This window comes from Equus caballus, chromosome 23, assembly GCF_041296265.1.
Source record: "Equus caballus isolate H_3958 breed thoroughbred chromosome 23, TB-T2T, whole genome shotgun sequence".
Classification (NCBI taxonomy): Eukaryota; Metazoa; Chordata; class Mammalia; order Perissodactyla; family Equidae; genus Equus; species Equus caballus.
The window spans coordinates 41,168,303-41,188,987 of NC_091706.1; the positions used below are offsets into that span (position 1 = coordinate 41,168,303).

Below are 20,685 nucleotides of genomic sequence, written 5' to 3' on the forward strand. Positions count from 1 at the left end.
TCAAGATTTTGAAAATGAATGCCTTAGTTCATTGCTCTGCTTTCATTTCCTCTGTGCAGAGCAGATGGCTAGGTGGACCTGGTGCACTTGAACGTTTCCCGTCCTGTCTTTGTTGATGGGCCCTGCCTGCACCTGCCATCTCAGCTTGTTCCACCACAGTTAGTACTGGAAGATAGTTAATGCCATTGTGGTTTCTGTTTTTATTGAATGACAGCATTTGTAACTGTGTCTTCATATTTGAGGATTGGATTGGTCAAATAAATTTTAGTAAGTTTCTTTAGAATTGCATTTCTCTGGCCTCATAAAGGATTATCCCAGTAAATTTGGAAGACATGACAAGAAAAAGTAACTAAGTGACTTTTGTCAACAGTTCTGTGATAATAGGAAATTGAAATAGGAATGGCGCAAAGAAGGGGTAAAACGCAGTCTGAAAGTATACACACAGGCAAGAAGGGCTACATAAAATAAGAAAATACCAACTGTAATAATCATAAAGGATGCTCTAGATTTAAAACACGTACATAAAGGAAGACAATCGGGAGATTATTGCCCATTGTTGCAAGAGAGCAGATGGTGCTTAAAATACCCCTTAATTTTATATCATTCTTAAAATCAAACAACCGAAAAGTGTATACCATCTATATTTAAAAAGTTAAATGCAAACTCTTCTGTTTTGGGGGAATGCTAGAGTAGAGTTGGAGAAGAACAAATGCATCATTAATCTGCCAATAAAGACCCGCATTGGAGGCTGTCCTGGCAGGAGATTCAAGGGATAGATGAGGGAGAAAATCACTGAAAAAGCAGAATTCCAAACCCTGCCTTGCTCCTGGGTGACACTCTTCTCTGTTACATATTTTCCCCCTAAGTGACTCTAGCAAGTGACTTGACGTCGAGTGTTTAAGGTCTGAAATGTCTAGATTACGTCTGTAAAACCATATCCATTTAGGTAAATGGTCATAATGTTTAGACAATGTGATTTCATGCTTTAGTATTTAATGTTTGATTAGAGAAAATGTTAGAGAGGTTTTTCTGAATTTTGGTGCTGTTTACACTCATGACCTTCAGAACTAGTGCTGAATCCTACGCCCTAAAATGTTTAGTTTGAGTAAGCATGGCCAGGACCTCTTAAGAGAGAAACTGCTGTTCTCGCATTGGTACGTAGGTTCATATCATAGCAGTGTATTTCTGTAGTGTAGCCTCCTTATGATCAATTCATGGATTGCCCAGTTACTGTACAGATGTGTTTGCTGGTGCTATTGAGATGGCAGGTGTCTGTGGCAAAGCTAACTCCGTCTGCGATTTATTCAGCCACTCTGTTCTGGACTGGAAGATGTTGGTTGAGCACAGATTCCTGTTCCGTTCCCGTTACCACTTTACTTTTTCTTCACATTGGTGATCCTGCCAATCAGAGCAGCCCATGTGAAAACGAAGAAAAGGAATTGGGAGTTGAGATCCATATTTCTGGAAGCAGCCACTCTTCGAGTCGTGTAGTGGAGCATCTGGAGTCCATACTCAGTGACCGAGTAACTGAGGTAGTTACTTACCGAGAAAATTGGGACGATGCAATTCACTGTGTTTGCAAAGAAGCATTTTGAGGTTGGGAAGTTTACAAACCTAGAATTTCAGTGGGCATATAATTGATGTAAGGTGGTTTTTGTTGATTTTATTCTGAGAGGGCCCTTTTTACCCCTGTTTTTCTCCATTTATCTTCTGGAACTGATTGACACTGTAGCCAATTGAATGAGATGTATTTTCCTAGACTTGAAGTAAATGGTGCCTCTTATTTATGGAAACTCCACAGTAGAAAGCCAAACAGGCACCACTGTGGAAGGAGTTGTCTTCAGTGGCTGTCATGTGTCCAGCTCCCAGCTGCCTCTTGTCTCAATCACTTAGTAGGGTCTGTGGACAAAGCTGTCCTAAGCAGAAGGCCTGGACCCACTAATCAGTGCCCACCAAATTTCCAAATTTCTTGGGGGCTGGCCCCGTGGCTGAGTGGTTAAGTTCGCGCGCTCCACTGCAGGCGGCCCAGTGCTTCGTTGGTTCGAGTCCTGGGCGCGGACATGGCACTGCTCATCGAGCCACGCTGAGGCAGCATCCCACATGCCACAGCTAGAGGGACCCACAGCAAAGAATATACAACTATGTACCGGGGGGCTTTGGGGATAAAAAGGAAAAAATAAAATCTTTAAAAAAAAAAAATTTCCAAATCTTAGACTGGCATTCGGTTTAATTCAACATCTATTAATTACCTGCTGTGTAAAGACCTGCCAGCCCTGGTGGTCTAGTGGTTAAGATTCAGTGCTCTCACCGCTGTGGTCTGGCTTCGTTTTTGGTCAGGGAACCACATCACCCAACTGTTGGTTGTAATATTGTGGTGGCTGTGTGTTGCTGTGATGCTGAAAGTCATGCCACCAGTATTTCAAATACTAACAGGGGCACCCAGGGTGGACAGGTTTCAGCAGAGCTTCCGGACTAAGACAGACTAGGAAGAAAGACCTGGCCCTCCCCAATTCCGAAAAAAATTGGCCATGAAAACCCCATGCCTAGCAGCAGACCACTGTCTGATACAGTGCCTGAAGGAGAGAGGATAGTGCAGAAAAACCTGGTAGGGTTCCACTCTGCTGTACACAGAGTGACTTGGAGTCAGAATTAACTGGACAACACTAACACCACAAAACCAAAAGTGTAATGATGACCTGTGATAGGTGTTTGGGAGGAGGCCCCTACTCTTGTATCCCAAATACTATGGGACCGTAAAGAGTCAGTTTGATGAGATCTTGGGCCCACTTCCCTAAGCCAGGCTTTTTGTCATCCATATAAATACATATTTTTAAAAAATTGGAACATTATCAAATATATAATTTTGTATTTTGCTTATATACTTATTGTTTTTGAATATTGTCTCATGCCACTTCAGAGTCCTCAAAAATACTATTTAAAATAGCTGGATATTTTAACTTCTGAATGTACCCTAATTTAACCATTTTCCTGTTGTTATGGAGTTTGGTTATTTACAAATTTTAGTATTACAAATTACATGCAGTAAAGAGCTTTATACATAAATTGCTGTCCAACTTTCTTTTTTCTTAAGAAATAAAATTTTAGAAGGGTGAATATTCAATCAAATAGTATTTGGATACACAGTATCAGATTGTTTCCAGAATTTGTACTCATATAGCTAACGTGAAAATGACTTTTTGCCAACACTGAGATTGTTATTAAAATAATTTTCCTTTTTTTAAGAAAAAAGTATACTCTTATTTTTTGTTTGCATTTTTAAAATTACTAGAGAATTTGAACAATTTTAATAGCCTATATTTTTCTATTCATATTTTAGTATTTTAAAATGTTATGAATATGATTACAAGTTAAGGATAGGAACCTTTGCCTCTATTTTCCCAGTTTGTTTGCTTTTCAGTTGTATTGGAGTGATTCTGTGTTTTTATTTACGGAGGTCGGTGTTTGCTTATGGCCCTAGAACTGAGCCTTTGTTCCTCTTTTCTTCTTAGCTGCCACTGTGGCCCGACCTGGACGTCCTTTTCTCCAAATACTGACTGTGGAACAGGCATGGCCTTGCTAATTCCCCGTCTGTTCCTGCAGCAAGTTGTAGATGTCTTTTTGTGTTGACTTATACTGCTAGTAACTGGGAGAACGGGGGGTTCAGAGTCACAGTTTGTGGGAGTCTCAGAGGTTCTAGGTAGGATTGTGTCCTGTTTGCCTCATGATGTTGGGGCGTAAGGATCGTCTTCCGTATGGTTCCTCTGTCCACGCCATTAAGTACAGACTCTGGACCCTCATTTCCAGCCCCACTGCCTACTTCTTACTCTCTTATGCTTCAGCTTGGCTGGACTTCTCTCTGTCCCCTAAACAGGTTTACATTGTATAAATTATTGACTACAATCAGAAAGACGTCTTGAAAAAGCTTGTAGAGATTCTAGCCATCCTTCAGAGTTCAGCTTAGTATCCCATCTTTCCCAGGAAGTCTTTCTTGGGGCAGCTATATTCTATTAACTGTGTCCTTGCCCATCTCTGTCCTCTGGACCTGCCTCTGTTAAATGGGTGCTTTGTATTGGACTCATCTTCACAGAGCAGGACATGTCATTGTGATAACCCAAGGGGTCAAGAGAAAGTATTCTCTGCCTGCCACTCCCAGTTGCAATGACTATGAAACCAAACCCATCCCAAACACAAGGTTTTGACTTGAGTCAAAAGTTGGGAAAACAAAGGGTGAGGAAACTATGGTCTTGGGGAAATAGAAATAGGACACAGAGGGAAATGGGTACTGAGCAAACTCAAGACACAACTATAGATTAAATATTCAATAATGCACTAAATAAGCTGTGCATTTAACAGAGGATGATAGACTCTTCACGGCTGGGCTTTGCAAGGGGGGGAAACTTATTAAAGATCGGTTCCAGTCTGCAGATCTGTGGTTTTAGAAAGCATGTGTGTGCAGATGTGCAAACAGTACAGTGTGTGCTTCAGTGAATTTAACAGGAAGGAGTCTGATGACAGCTTGGGTGTTTGTGACTGGGCTGTTCATTAATAAACCTTCAGAGTAAATTTATAGCTAAGTGAAAGGAGGACAAAGCTAGCCTATTTTACGGCATTTGTATGTTGTGGTTTAAACTCGCAGCAAAACTAATCACTGGAGTTGTATGGATTACTGAACAGAGATGAGGAAGGTTGAACTTCAAGGAAATGTGCTATTTACAGAGTTGTTTGTATTCACAGTTGGAGATTTTAACTGGTAGAAAATGAGTCATCTAAAGAGGAAAGAGGAGTGGGATGTTGTATGGTTGTAAGAGTGTCATTAGGGTCGCATGCTATTTTTATGAGCTTTTGATACTTCTTTAATATAAAGTGAATAGTTTTAAATAGAAACATGAATACTCAGTATTTTTCACAAATATGTGATACATATTTTCCCTCTGTATTGGTATAGCTTTTGTTTTTTTAAGATTTCTCTTTGAGTCACTGAAAAGTGTTGACATTACGTATTTTTTATATAGTTATTGTGTACAATTGTAGACTCAAGTGAGTTTTAAAATCAAGCTGCTTCTCTATGTTTGGCAAAAATAAAAACTGCACTGCACAGTTGTTTGTTTATAGGTGTTACATATATGTGTCTTCTACTTCATGGGCACGGTGTCAGATTTATGATATAGATCAAGGATTCTAGAAACTATTCTTGTGGCTGGTTTTAAATAAGGATATTTATACACCCTCCCCCCATTTCACTATTGTGAAAATATGGTTACCAGCAGCAGAGGATTGACCAAACAGATTTTTAGAACATCTCTACTGTGCATCTGTTAAAAACAATGGGGTAAACCTATATGTGCTGATGTGACAAAAATCTTCAAAATATGTGGTTAGGTAAAAATCAAAAAGCTAAGTAATGACTACCTTGTATAGTGTGAAGCTATTTTTTTTATTTTATTTTGTTTTCTTAATTTATTATTTTCTTCAAGGAAGATTAGCCGTGAGCTAACATGTGCTGCCAATCCTCCTCTTTTTGCTGAGGAAGACTGGCCCTGAGCTAACATCCGTGCCCATCTTCCTCCACTTTTTTATATGTGGGACGCCTGCCACAGCATGGCTTGCCAAGCAGTGCCATGTCTGCACCCAGGATCCGAACCGGTGAACCCCGGGCCGCCGAAGTGGAACGTGCGAACTTCACCGGTACACCACTGGGCTGGTCCCAAAGCTGTGTTTTTTAAAAACCATCTTAAAAATGTATAAATGGGTAGAAAAGGAAATAGAAGGATCCATATAGTTGATTATGGTGGTCTGTGGCCAGTGGAATGAATTTTAGGTATATAAAGCAGTGACCCTCACCTTTTATGCTCTCTACTTCTATGTTGTTGGAATTTTTTTTACAAGACTGTTTTCGTATATTATTCTGTGTTATTTGAAAAATGTCCAACTAAATTATTTTTATAGTTTTCAATTGTATCTTTATGTAGGGAGGTCTAAACTAATGTCTAAATGGGTGTTATGGGTACATACTAGAGATGTGCTGAAATCTGTCGACTTCAGGATGTTGAGCTTGTCACCAACATTTCCCTTTGAGGGAGGAGGGAGCTAAATATGTGTGTCCCTGCATGCTCATAGTACTTTTCTTTTTTTAAAGATTGGCACTTGACCTAACATCTGTTGCCAATCTTTTTTGTTTTTTCTTTTTCTCCCCAAAGCCCCCCAGTACATAGTTGTATATTCTAGTTGTGAGTGCCTCTGGTTGTCCTATGTGGGATGCTGCCTCAACATGGCCTGATGAGCGGTGCCATGTCTATGCCCAGGATCTGAACCTGCAAAACCCTGGGCTGCTGAAGCGGAGCACGCAACCTTAACCACTCGGCCACAGGGCCGGCCCCTCATAGTGCTCTTAAAGCATTTAAAACTTTATCCTGTAGTTACTAATTGATCTCTAATTAAGGTGACATTCTTCATTGACCCTAAAATGGAAATAAACAGCATTGATGCACATTGTTCAAGAAATTGTTGAAAGAATTAAAATAGAAATTTGCTTTGAAACTACTTTCACATAGAATATAGTGTTCTGTATTTGTTGTAGTAACAAAGCCTGAAATTGTATATTGGCTTTTGCTAAGACATGTACAATGTGTGTATTTATCACTCCCATATAATCAAAACTCACTATTAGCTCCTAAATTGTATCATGGACTGTGGTGCTTAAATATTAATGTATTTCATTACTTTTGTTCTTAAGTTAAAGATTCATGCATAGTGTGTATCACTCACCAGCAGAGGGCAGTGTCTCTTCACCAATTTTTTTTTCTGCAAAATCCTCTGGAAGGAGTGGGTTTCCCTCAAAACATTTGACCTAATTTGACATATATTTGTAGAAGATATTTATTGATTGTAGATTTGTAATCTCTATGTTTTATCTGGAAGAGAAGATGATAGAAATGAATGTAGCTTAATGTAGTAAGGGATATTTATGCTCTGTTTATATTCCTTCTAGATTAGTTGTTTCTGAAAAGAAATGCTCATTTTATGTGTAGGAAGCATGTGCACTTAGCCTAAAATATCAAGTTGAAGTGCTTTCTTTTTTAAAATGAGGTTATAATTCACCCAAATCTTTCGCAAGCTGTTTATGGGTTTGGTCCCTATGTGTTGTATAGTATAGCTGCTGTGCAACAGGGGAGCGTGCATGCACACACACACACAAACACACACACTACAAAAAGAAAATTTATTGGAGGAAAATTTATAAGCTGACAAGTAGCAGTGTGTGCAAGACCCCCCAGGTCTCATTCTCCCACAAGGAGGTGGACTTGAATGGGGCATAGCTGGGAAGAGGCTTCAGTGGAAGGACCCAACCTGGACCCTGTGCTCCTTTCATTCACAAGGAAATGGGGGCAGAAGACATTCATGTGACTAGGTACCCCAGGAGCTTCCTGGGGGAGGAGGTAGTCTTCACAGAAATGGGAGCTGCCCCCAAACATTTGGGGACAGTATTCTTCTGAGCTGACTCAGACCTGCCGAGCCAGCTCTTTGCTAAGCTTCTGCAAGGTGGAGGTAAGGAGCCTAGTTAGGAACATTAACTGGCATTTTGTTGTGAAGAGAGGACACTTAATTTAGACTGCCTGGGCTTGAATCCTGGGTTAGTCATTTATAGGTGGTATCATTTTGACAAGACGTCTAAAAATTGGGATAGGAATAATACCATATTATAGGTTAGTCATAAGGACTAAATGAAGTAATTAATGTAAATTACTGGCATAGTGACTGACACATGGCATGTAATAAATGTTTGTCTCCTCTCTCTTCCATGAGGTGTTAACATTTATTAAACTTTTAAAAGCAGTTTGGGATCCCCATTGTCTCAAATCGTGCCATGCCAGTGAGCATCAGTGCATCCCTGTATTTTGCTTCCCAGATCTGCCCTAAGACCTAGTTGTAGGCTGAGGCTCCCTGTTCCATGACTACACCTTTCTGGGTGCAGATCCCATACACTGTCATTGTTGGGCAGCTGTCATTTACACACACAGCCATGCCATGTTAGCTGTCCTTCAGATAAACTGTGAAAGTACCCAGTGTGGAGATGCATTCTTGTCATCTGCGTTCTAAGGGATTTCAAATAGATCAGAATACTTATTTTTTGGTTTTCATTTGGGCTGTGTCCAGAACACACTAAAGGACTAGTTCTGGAATAAATTTTTATCAAGTCAGTCACGTATCAGAGACAGAAACTGTACTTCTGGGAGAAAGGTTCAAATGCAAGACACCTGTTCTAGAAATCCCTTGGCTGTTTATTTTCCTTTTATTTTATTGAGGTCATACTAGTTTGTAACATTGTGAAATTTCAGTGGTATGTTATTATTTGTCAGTCACCATATAAATGTGCCCCTTTACCTCTTATGCCAGCCCTCCAGTCCCCTTCCTCTCTGGTAACCACTAACCTGTTCTCTTTGTCCATGTGTTAGTTTATCTTCCACATATGAGTGAAACCTTGTGGTGTTTGTCTTTCTCTGGCTTATCTCGTTTAACACAATACCCTCAAGTTTCATCCATGTTGTTGCACATAGGATGATTTTGTCTTTATGGCTGAGTAGTATTCCATTGTATATATATACACTACATCTTCTTTATCCACTCATCAGTCAGTGGGCATTTGGGTTGCTTCCATGTCTTGGCTATTGTGAATAATGCTGCAGTGAACATAGGGGTGCACAAGTCTCTTTGAATTGTTGATTTCAAGTTCTTTGGATAAATACCCAGTAGTGAGATAGCTGGGTTGTATGGTATTTCTATTTTTAAACTTTTGAGAAATCTCCATACTGTTTTCCGTAGTGGCTGCACCAGTTTTCATCCCCACTAGCAGTGTATGAGGGTTCCCTTTTCTCCACGTTCTCTTCAGCATTTGTTATTTTTTGTCTTGGTGATTATAGCCATTCAAATGGGTGTTAGGTAATGTCTTCCTGTAGTTTGATTTGCATTTCCCTGATGATTAGTGATGTTGAACATCTTTTCATGTGCTATTGGCCATCTGTGTATTTTCTTTGGAAAAAATCTGTTTAGATCCTCTGCCCATTTTTTGATGGGGTTGTTTATATTTTTGTGGTTGAGTTGTGTGAGTTCTTTATATATTTTGGAGATTGACCCCTTGTCACATATATGATTTGCAAATATTTTCTACCAGTTGGTGGGTTGTCTTTTTTGTTTTAATCCTGTTTTCCTTTGCCTTGCAGAAGCTCTTTAGTCTGATGAAATCCTGCTTGTTTATTTTTTCTTTTGTTTCTCTTGCCTGACTAGACATGTACTTGAAAAGATTCTTCTAAGATCCATGTCAAAGAGTGTACTGCCTGTATTTTCTTTTAGTAGTTTTATGGTTTCACGTTTTGCCTTCAAGTCTTTGATCCATTTTGAGTTAATTTTTGTGTATGGCGAGAGATACTGGTCCACTTTGACTCTTTTGCATGTGGCTGTACAGTTTTCCCAACACTGAGGAGACCTTCCTTTCTCCGTAGTATTTTCTTAGCTCCTTTGTCAAAGATTAACTGTCTGTAGGTGTGTGGGTTTATTTCTGGGCTTTCAATTCTGTTTCATTGATCTGTGCACCTCTTTTTCTACCAGTACCATGCTGTTTTGATTACTGTAGCTTTGTAGTATGTTTTGAAGCCAGGGTTTGTGACGCCTCCAGCTTTGTTCTTTTTTTCTCAGGATTGCTTTAGCTATTCAGGGTTCTTTTGTTGCCCTATATGAATTTTAGGATTCTTTTTTCTGTTTCAGTGAAGAATGTCATTGGGTTTCTCATCAGGATTGCACTGAATCTGTAGATTGCTTTAGGTAGTATGGACATTTTAACTATATTTCTTCTTCTAATCCATGCGCATGGAATATCTTTCCATTTCGTTATGTCATCATAGATTTCTTTCATTCTTTCAATAATGTGTTATAGCTTTCCTTGTATAGGTCTTTCAACTCCTTAGTTACATTTATTCCTAAGTATTTTTTTCTTTTTGTTGTGATTGTAAATGAGAATGTATTCTTGACAAGTTCTCTTTCTGTTAGTTCGTTATTAGAGTATTGAAATACAACTGATTTTTGTAGGTTGGTTTTGTACCCTGCAATTTTGCTGTAGTTGTTGATTATTTCTAATTGTATTCTGATGGATTCTTTAGGGTTTTCTATATAAAAAATCATGTCGTCTGCAAACAGAGTTTCACTTCTTCATTGATAATGTAGATATCTTTTATCTGTTTTTCTTGCCTAATTGCTCTGGCCAAAACCTCCAGTACTGTGTTGAGTAAGAGTGGGGAGAGTGGGCACCCTAGCCTTGTTCCTGTTCTCAGAGGGATGGCTTTCAGTTTTTCACCATTCCATATGATGTTGGCTCTGGGTTTGTCATATATGGCTTTCATTATGTTGAGGTGCTTTCTTTCTATACCCATTTTGTTGAGAGTTTTTATCATAAATGCATGTTGGATCTTGTTGAATGCTTTTTCTGTATTTATTGAAATGATCATCTGGTTTTTATTCTTCATTTTGTTAATGTGGTGTATCACTTTGAATGATTTGCAGATGTTGAACCATCCCTGTGTCTCTGCTATAAATCCCAGTTAATCATGGTATATGAGCCTTTTAATGTATTGCTGTATTTGATTTGCCAATATTTTCTTGAGGACTTTTGCATCTATGTTCATCAGCAATATTGGCTTGTAATTTTCCTTCTTTATCTTATCCTTGTCAGGCTTTGGGGTCAGGGTGATGTTGGTCTCATAAAATGTGTTAGGAAGTGTTCCATCTTCTAAAGCTTTTTTGAAATAGTTTAAGAAGGATGTGTATTAAATTCTATTTGAATGTTTGATAGAATTCTCTAGAAAAGCCATCTGGTCCTGGACTTTTATTTTTTGGGAGGTTTTTGATTGCTGTTTCCATCTCTTTACTTGTGATTGGTCTGTTCAGATTCTCTATTTCTTCTTGATTCAGTTTTGGGAGGTTCTATGAGTCTAAGAATATACCCATTTCTTCTAGATTGGCCAACTTATTGGTGTAGTTTTTCATGGTATTCTCTTATAACCCTTTATATTTCTGTAGTATCTGTTGTAATTTCTCCTCTTTCATTTCCAGTTTTATTTATTTGAGCCTTCTCTATTTTTTTCTTAGTTAGTCTGGCTAAGGGCTTGTCAATTTTGTTTATCTTCTCAAAGAATTAGCTCTTAGTTTCATTGATCCTTTCTACTTTTTTTTGGTTTCAATTTCATTTATTTCTGCTCTAATTTTTATTATTTCTCTCCTTCTGCTGACTTTGGGGTTTGTTTGTTCTTCTTTTTCTAATTCTCTTAGGTGTAGTTGAAGATTGCTCATTTGAAATTTTTCTTTTTTCTTAAGGTGGGCCTGTATTGCTATGAATTTCCCTCTTAGGAACACTTTTGCTACATCCTGTATGAGTTGGTATGGTGTATTTTCAATTTCTTTTGTCTCCAGATATTTTTTATTTTTGAGGAATATTAGCCCTGAGCTAACATCTGCTTCCAATCCTCCTCTTTTTGCTGAGGAAGATTGGCCTTGAGCTAACATCTTTCTCTACTTTATGTGTAGGATGCCTGCCACAGCATGACTTGATAAGCAGTGTGTAGCTCCACACCTGGGAACTAAACCAGCGAATCCTGGGCACCTGAAGTGGCGTGCCTGAACTTAACTGCCACGCCACTGGGCTGGCCCCTGTCTCCAGATATTTTTTTGATTTCTCCTTTAATTTCTTCAGTGATCTATTGGTTGTTAAGTAGCATGTTGTTTAGTCTCCTTATATTTTTCACTTTCTGAGCCTTTTTCTTGTAGTTGTTTTCTGGTTTCATAGCATTATGGTTGGTAAAGATGCTTGATATGATTTCATCTTCTTAAATTTATTGAGGCTTGCTTGTTTCCCAACATATGGTCTGTCTTTGAGAATGTTCCATGTGCACTTGAGAAGAATCATATTCTGCTATTTTTGGATGGAATGTTCTGTGTATATCTATTAAGTCCATCTGGTCTAGGTTTTCATTTAAGATCACTGTTTCCTTGTTGACATTCTATCTGGATGATCTATCCATTGATGTAAGTGACGGGTCAAGGTCCTCTACTATTATTATGTTGTTGTTAATTTCTCCTGTTAGGTCTGTTAATAGTTGCTTTATATACTTTTGTGTTCTTGTGTTAGGTACATATATATTTATGAGTGTTATATCCTCTTGGTGGAATGTGCCTTTTATCGTTATATACTGCCCCACTTTGTCTCTCATTGCCTTTTTTATCTTGAAGTCTACTTTGTCTGATATAAGAATAGCAATACCTATTTTCTTTTGTTTGCCATTAGCTTGTAGTATCATCTTCCATCCCTTCACTCTGAGCTTGTGTTTGTCTTATAGCTGAGATGTGTTTCCTGGAGGTGGCATATTGTTGTGTCTTGTTTTTTATTCCATCTAGACACTCTGTGTCTTTTGATTGGAGAATTCAGTCCATTTACATTTAGAGTGATTATTGATCTGAGGGCCTAATACTGCCATTTTAGCACTTGTTTTCCCGTTTTTCTGTATTTCTCTTGTTTCTTGTCCTGTATATTTCCAACTGCCAGTTCAGTTTGGTGTTTCTCTATGATGGTTTTCTCAGTTTTCTCTTTATTTACCATTTGTGTCTCTGTTCTGATGTTTTGTTTAGAGGTTACTGTGAGGTTTGTATAAAAGATCTTGTAGATGAGATAGTCCATTTTCTGATAGGCTGTTATTTCCTTAGTCTAAGCTAGTTCCATCCATTTCCTCTTCCCCATCTGTGTTACTGTTGTCACAATTTATTCCATTTTGTGTTCTCAGTTTGTGATTAAAATGAAGTGACTATAGTTATTTTTGATGTTTTCCTTCCCTTTATCTTTAATGTTATAATTAAGTGTTTGCTAACCTGTTTTGATAGCTGCAGTGTTCTGATTTTGTCTACTTATTTATCTCCTTGCTCAAGGCTTTGGTCTTGTGGCAATGAACTCCTTCAGCTTTTATTTGTCTGGGACAGTTTTTGTTTCTCCGTCATATCTTAGGGATGTTTTTGCTGGATAGAGTGTTCTTGGCTGAAAGTTTTTGTCTTTCAGAATTTTGAATATATCATTCCACTCTGTCCTAGTCTCTAAGGTTTCTGCTGAGAAATCTGCTGAAAGCCTAATAGGAGTTCCTTTGTAAGTTATTTTCTTCTGCCTCGCTGCCCTTAATATTTTTTCTTAGTCATTGACTTTTGCCAGTTTTACTACTATATGCCTTGGAGGTCTTTTTGCATTGATGTAATTAGGAGTCCTATTAGCTTCTTTTACTTGTAATTCCAGCTCCTTTCCCAGGTTTGGGAAGTTCTCAGCTATTATTTCTTTGAACAAGCTTTCTGCTCCTTTCTCCCTCTCTTTTCCCTCCGGAACACCTGCAATCCTTATGTTGTATTTCCTAATCGAATCAGATACTTCTCAGAGAACTTTTTCATTTCTTTTTAGTGTGTGCTGTCTTCCCTCCCCCCATCTGAAGGATTTCTGTATTTCTGTCCTCCAGATTGCTAATTCTGTCCTTACATAATATCAACTCTGTTATTCAAGGACTCCAGATATTTCTTTATCTCACTCATGTTTTTCATCTCCAAAATTTCTGATTGGTTTTCTTTATAGTTCCAGTGTTTTTAGTGAAGACTTCCCTCTGTTCATTAGTTTTATTCCTGATTTCATTGAATGGTGTATCTGGATTTTCTTGTAACTTGTTGAGTTTTTTTGTGATAGCTATTTTGAATTCTCCGTCATTTAGGCTGTAAGTTTCTGTGCCTTCAGGATTGATTTCTAGGTGCTTGTCATTTTCCTTCTGATCTGGAGTATTAATATATTTCATCATACTATTTGGTGAGATGGATTTGTGCCTTCACATATTGGTAGTATTTGGTCGCAGATTCTGTCTGCTGCCACTCTGGGTCGGGGGCAGAAGCTGTGTATTCTGAGCCTCCCACGATGTCTTGTATCTGTGCCTGTTCTTTGGAATCTGTGCTACAGGGCCTGTTTGCGATTGCGTGCTTGCTGCTGCTGCTGTACTAACGTATGTGCAGGCACTCTGGTGGTGGTTTCTTGCCCTGGCCAACTGGCCAATCTGGTGTGCCAGGTGGGGGTAGGTGTGCCTTACTTCAAATGCCCGACCCCGGGGAGTTCCTGCTTTGCCCTTACTATCTTCCCTCCTTGGGTGCTGGCCTGATGAAGACACTCCTGCAATAGTTTTGCTGCCTCTGTGTGGAGCTTTCCAATGGTTGGGAGGCAATTCGGAGAGTGAAGCTGTTCCTGCAGAGAGCCTCCCTTCCCCATCTCCTCTCAGAGCTGCGCGCAGTTCTGTGCCCTGAGTCACCACCAGAGAGGGAGAGGAGATCCCCTTACCTCCTTCTGCTTCCTCCCCAGGGGTCCAGCACCTCCCCCTTCAGACGTATGGCTGCATAGGTCTCTCAGATGTCTTTGTGTTGTATGAATGTCCTCTGTTGGTTTATGAATGTCTTTTTCCTTGTATCTTAGGGGGAAGAGACTAAGGGAAGAGCTCACTCTGCCATGATGCAGATGTCACTCAATTCCCTAGGGTTTCTTTTTTTTTTTTTTACTGACCCTTCTTTCTTTTTAAAATAAAGCAAGAACATGATACATTTTGAAAATGCAAAAACCTGCTTGAGAGTATTTGCAAGTAGAACAGGTAGTTCTTCAATTTGCTGCATATGTACACACAAAGGAGAAGGTTTTGCTCTTAGTTTAACTAGCTCTGCTTGTGTGGAAAGCTGTCCTTGATTCTGTGGCTCCGGCTGAGAAAGCAGATGTACATATGCGGGTGGGAGAGAGGAGAGAGAGAGCTACAGAGAATGAGCACTTCCCCTTGCTAATCTAGACCAAAAGCCTCGGGCGTTCAACGTGTTTCTTTACTCCTACAGATCATTAATCTGGATGTGTTATGACTGTCTGATCTAGCCCATCCAGTGGCATTGATGTGTATTGGGGATAGAAATTTAATTTTATAAGCTCAAGCTATTCAGCAGCGGCCATGAAAAATCACCAGAGATGTAGATGTATCTTCGCCAGTGTGAGATCTTTCAAAGATTTCTTCTATTAAATGCTGTTTCCAAAATGATAGAATGCTCTTCAATTTTTTCTTTTTATTGGTGAGGAAGATTGGCCCTGAGCTAAGGCCCTGAGCTAACATCTGTGCCAATCTCCCTCTGCTTTGTATGTGGGACACCCACAACAGCATGGCTTCCTGAGCGGTGCGTAGGTCTGTGCCTGGGATCCAAACCTGTGAACCCTGGGTTGCCGAAGTGGGGCATGTGAAATTAACCACTACACCACCAGGCCAGCCCCTCAATTTTGAAAAAGTAAACAATAAAATAATATACCTTAAATATATATAATTTTTATTAAAAAATTCAAAAATGTAAAAATGAGATAAAAGACCTTGGGAATATCATGTAGGTTATGAAATAGCAACATAAATCAGAACAGAAAAACAAGAAAGAATTTGAAATCAAATATCATTTCAGAAAATAATTAAAACTTAATTGTAAGTTTCAATTTGTATTTTTAATATCCCAGTCTTTATAAAACATTTAATTGAAGAAGTAGCTAAATACGTACTTATTTTAAAACCTTCAGTATTTTAGGGTAAGTTTGACAGAGCAAAAGAAGGTGAGGATGGATGGCAAGTGATTGAAAATAAATTGAGATTTCCGTCTCACGTCAAAACAAAATTCTATGTGGTGAAAATATTACATGTTAAACTTATTAGAAGAAAATGTAGTGGAATATTTATCTGATCCTCAGATTGAGGGGGACTTTCCAAGTGGGACATCACTGGTGGATGCCATGAAGGAAAAGATGGTGAGATTTGAACTGTGTTTAAAAAAATTGCAAACTAGGGGCCAGCCCCGTGGTAAGTGGTTAAGTTTGCGTGCTCTGCTTTGGTGGCCCCGGGTTTTGCTCGTTTGGATCCTGGGTGCGGACATGGCACCGCTCATAAGGCCACATTGAGGCGGCATCCCACATAGCGCAACCAGAGGCACTCACAACTAGAGTATACGAGTATGTACTGGGAGGCTTTGGGGAGAAGAATATAAAAACAAAAAGAAGATTGCCAACCGATGTTAGCTCAGGTGCCAATTTTTTAAAAAAAATGCAAACTAAACATACAGTTATGCTAACTTGCATTACGTGAGAGATAGTGGATTAATGCCCTTAATAATGTATGTCTCCAATTCATCCCCAAATGTTACTTAATAGCAAATTAAGTTGAAATACAGTTGAAAAAGAAAACATATTTAGCCAAATATTGATATAATTTCAGGCAGAATGGGTAAAATTTACAAGAATATTTAAATTAACACTGGCTATTTTAAGGAAATTGGGCACATCTGAGGTGCAGCTCCATGTTTACCTTCAGGTGCCATGAGGCTGCGAGTTTTCTTCTTTGCTATTAGGTGTAGCTTAGTAGGCAAGTCTCAGAAACAACCCCACTTTCATATATAAAGAACCTCTTGTTCTAGATTCTTTAATAATTACTGTGGCTGAAATTCAATGAGTCTTTACTTTGTGTCCGGCATAAAACTTTAGTTACACTAACTTGTCTAAATTTTACTGTTGCTCTGTAAGGTTGGTGGTATTACCAACCCCATCGTACAGAGAAGAAAATTACAGCATAGAGAGGCACAGCTGAGGGGCAGTCTACACTGAAAGTAGAAAAACAAGGTGAAGAAATATAGCAAGCTAAGAATTACTACATAACCTTAATTTAATCTCATTAGTGGTCATAGAAATGAAGAGGGGAGTGCTGTTTCTCACCTCTCAGATTGGCAAAGATGACAGATGAAAACACCCAGGGCTGTTGATGCCTCTGCAGATTAGTGCTCCCTAGAGCACACCCAGGCCTCCAGCCTTGGAAACAAGGGTGTCCACATCTGGGAATTTGTCCTGTAGAAAAATGAGAAAGTTGCATCAAGTCTGGCTTTTTTTTTGTTTTTTGTGAGGAAGATCGGCCCTGAGCTAACATCTGTTGCTAGTCTTCCTCTTTTTACTTGAGGAAGGTTGTTGCTGAGCTAACATCTGTGCCAATTTTCCTCTATTTTGTGTGTGGGACGTTGCTATAGTATGGCTTGATGAGTGGTATGTAGGTCTGCGCCTGGGATTTGAACCCACGAACCCCAGGCCACCAAAGGGGAGTGCATGAACTTAACCACTGCGCCACTGGACCAGCCTCAGGATGTATTTATTTAGATAGTCTTTGCATTGTTGATTATGAAACTGAAAAATTGGTAGCAAGTAAGTGTCCAACACCAAGGGATGGTTGAATAAATTGTGATACCTTTATCTGTGATCTGCTAATAAGCATTAAAAATGATGTGGATATGTATTTATTGATATAGACAGATGTTTATATATAATGTCAAGGATTAAAAGCAGATTATAAAATAAGATATTTCCCTTTTTATGTTTGAAAGGAGACATGTATTATAAATTATTGAAAGGTATTCATTAAATTTTAACATCATCGTCTTTGGCAGGATTGTAATTTTCTTTATTATTATCTTTCTACAGCAACTGATTGTTATGTGTGCAATTAGAAAATTAACAGTTTGTTTTTAAAAAGAACTGTCTCGTATTTTGTGTTAAATATAGATTTCAGGTATTGAATTTACTTAAAATTAAGTGTAGGTCTGCTGGTGAAGTGCTTTTAAAATAAAGGTAAAAAGACAAGAGTAGTAGTTTAAGAAAATATCCAAGATGAAGATCAAGGTAGATCAGGGTTTATCTAATTTGCTAGGTTTGAGGCCTTGGGTAAACTGCTTGTTTTCAGCTTCAAATAGGAGTGTAAATACCAAATCCCTGAGTGCGTATGACTGTATGTGATATTTATAGTGATGACTGTGAGCTGTTAAGCTAGTTAATAGTTTTGATCTATTGCATACCCCGATGAAGAGAGTAAGCAAGTATATTAGGGAACGTTAGAGTTAATAGTGTGAAATTGTTGAAATTCATGCCCACCCTTCTCACAGTTGGTTTCACTTCCTACCTGTGCTTAGATAAATCAGTCTGTTTAATAATGAGAGCAATTGTATACAGATGTTCATATTTCAGGCAAAAAGGGAGGGATTTGACTAACCTCCTGATCGCTAATTGCAAATTTTTTGGTTATGGAGCTTTTTTTTGAGATATTTGAAAGGTGTATTTATGAATCTGTGTGACATAGCTGGCTGCTTCTGGTCCTGCATCGGATCATAAGGGCTGAGGGAGGAAGGTGGCAGGGGCTGGACATTGTCCCCCGAGAGAGGAAGCCCCAGCACAACACCAACACCAGCACAACACCCCCTGCAGTTTAAAGCTCTCTGAATGAGTAAGGAGGAACCTGGTCCTGAAATTTCTTGCCAGCCACTCCATCTCTCAAGGTTTCTTCCGGGAGGCTGGGACAGAATGGACAGGCGGAAGGTGATCTTTGGGAATAGGTTTTCTCAAGATGCAGGCAGAGCCAGGGAGGGCCTGCACAGTGCTTCCTGTCACCTGTCAGCCTTATTCCTCCTCCTGTGCCACCACATGCCACCCCACCTCACCCCACCTCATCCCGCCTATTCCTTTCCTGCCGTCCCGCACTTCTTTACAGCCTTTTCTCAGGAACTCTGCTGCTCCTTCCCAGTCTGAGGGACGCTGTATACTGTGGGGCTCGGCTTTGCTGTCACTTCTTGCAGGCAGCATTCCAGACTCCTCATGTCCAGGTTAGTAGGACTTGTGTGTCTTCCAGGGTTATTCTGCAGAGTATGTGAGAAAATGTACGCGCAGTGCTTGCATTCCTCGCAGTGGCCCAGCAAGCTGCTGCAGGGTTGCAGGAGCCCACATGGTCCTGGAATTCACTGTAGGAGGAACACAACCTTGGCTAATCACATGCACTTTGCTGTATGTGAATGGAGTAGGTTTGAGGTGCAGAAAACCCATGGACAAGCTTGTTCACTTTTCTGTCTGAAAGATGATATCCCTGGGCATAGCCTTTTCAGTAGCGCATGCTGAGAGACAGAATGTGTCTATTCACAGCTTTGCATGTTAAACTAGTGTTTCTTTCACTGTAGTCCAAAGACATTTTTGCTTAGCCGAGGCAGTGTTTCTTTCCCCAGTTGCTGGATTCCAACCAGGGTAGCATGTACTAGTCTTCTGAACCACTAGCTCCTCTCAGAGACATGTGTGAGTATTCCAAGTTACCATGGTATTTTTCCCCTTTCTTTTTGTGCTAATTTTGATAGAGAACTAAGAAGGAAAGAATATATTTTCTCACCAACATTTCTGCTATTGATATGTCAAGAACTGTGATATTCTGTTCTTGGAGAATTTTTCGTGTGGTGACTTTTCTATATTGTTGCAAACCAGTGGATAGTGTCAGTATTTTGAGAAATTTAAGAAAACAAAAGCAAACAAAATGCTGGCTATTGCAGTCCACCCCCTGAAAAGAAATGGAATGTGAAGACTGAAATGCTTGAGATAGAACTTTAGTTCAGTAACTGACGGTTGCAGTTCTCTGTTTTCAAATAAACAAATAAATAAAACACCCCCACTCATACCAGGAAAAGTAGATGTTCGGATTTCTTTCTAGGTAATATAACTTGATTGTGTTCTTTTAAGTTAGCTGCCCAGGGATATGAATTGAAAAAGAAAAATTCTTGCATGAAAATGTTTTCCTGATACTAAAATTTAAAAGCAAGTAAATTGGTTTAAAGCTTAAAAAAAATATTTAGGTATCCTTGAAGCATATGGTGAAACAAACACATTTATCATAATGTAATACAACATTTATCGAGTTTAATGTACTATCAGGCTCAAGTTTGCAAAATGGATTTTTATGAAGTATATCCCTCTTCAGTCCATGCCTTGTGCCAGCTGGAGAAGAATGCGTGCTACACTCAAAGCGCTTCTCCAGTGGGACTGGTGAGACGGAGGTAAAGGAATGTTATTTGGCTCCTCCTCTTGAAGGTGTGGGTCAGTGGGCTTCGCCTTCCCTCATGCCCTGTGGGTGGGCTTGGCAGAGGCCCCTTACAGGGAGCTATCTCTGCTCCACAGGATGCCCTGACAGCTCTCCTGCCTTCCTTCTTTCCTTTTCTTCCTTTTTTCTCTTCTCTTCCTTCTTATCAGTGAAGTCGGCACTTGGGAAAAATTGGACACCTTTTACTCTACTATGATAACATATATACATATAAGCAGAACTGAAAATTCCCAGATGAAAATTCATAGTTATTGTTAAAAACAAACAGCTGTATTTAACATTCCCTTGAGGCCAGCTGATTGTCAGAGTTTCTGATATTTTGTGCAGTTTTAATTCAAACCTATTACTGTTAATGTAGAAGAGAAAGACAGCGTGACACTTGTATACAGGTAATAAATTAAGGGTCAGGATGCTACGAACTCTTATATGAGCAATCACAATTTCTGCTTTTCCGTTTGAATTTCGTTATGTTGTCTTTCTTTGCAGTTCAGAGCCCAGTTCTTATCTTTGTTTACAACACTTCTTATTTTCTCATTCAAGATAGGATTGTCTAAGACAGTGATAAAAGAGTATGTTATTCCCTGGCCAGTTGTAATAATACCCTTATGACATGTGCCACATACTTTTGGTAAAATCGGTGTTTATAATGAGGGATGCAGAGGTATTGGGCCAACTTATGAATGCC

General features: G+C 39.2%; 1 protein-coding gene across 4 annotated transcripts in view; it reads left to right on the forward strand.

The window, feature by feature from the left end:
• The window catches only part of KDM4C (lysine demethylase 4C), a 390,883-nt gene that overhangs the window by 140,969 nt on the left and 229,229 nt on the right, over positions 1-20,685 (forward strand). The window contains exon 1 of one of the 4 annotated variants that reach the window (XM_023627353.2): positions 18,610-18,747. The exons of the other annotated variants lie outside the window; for them this stretch is intronic. The gene's annotated coding sequence lies outside the window, so the exon portion shown is untranslated. Of the gene's footprint in view, positions 1-18,609; positions 18,748-20,685 lie in introns of those variants that run through there. 4 annotated transcript variants of the gene reach the window in all.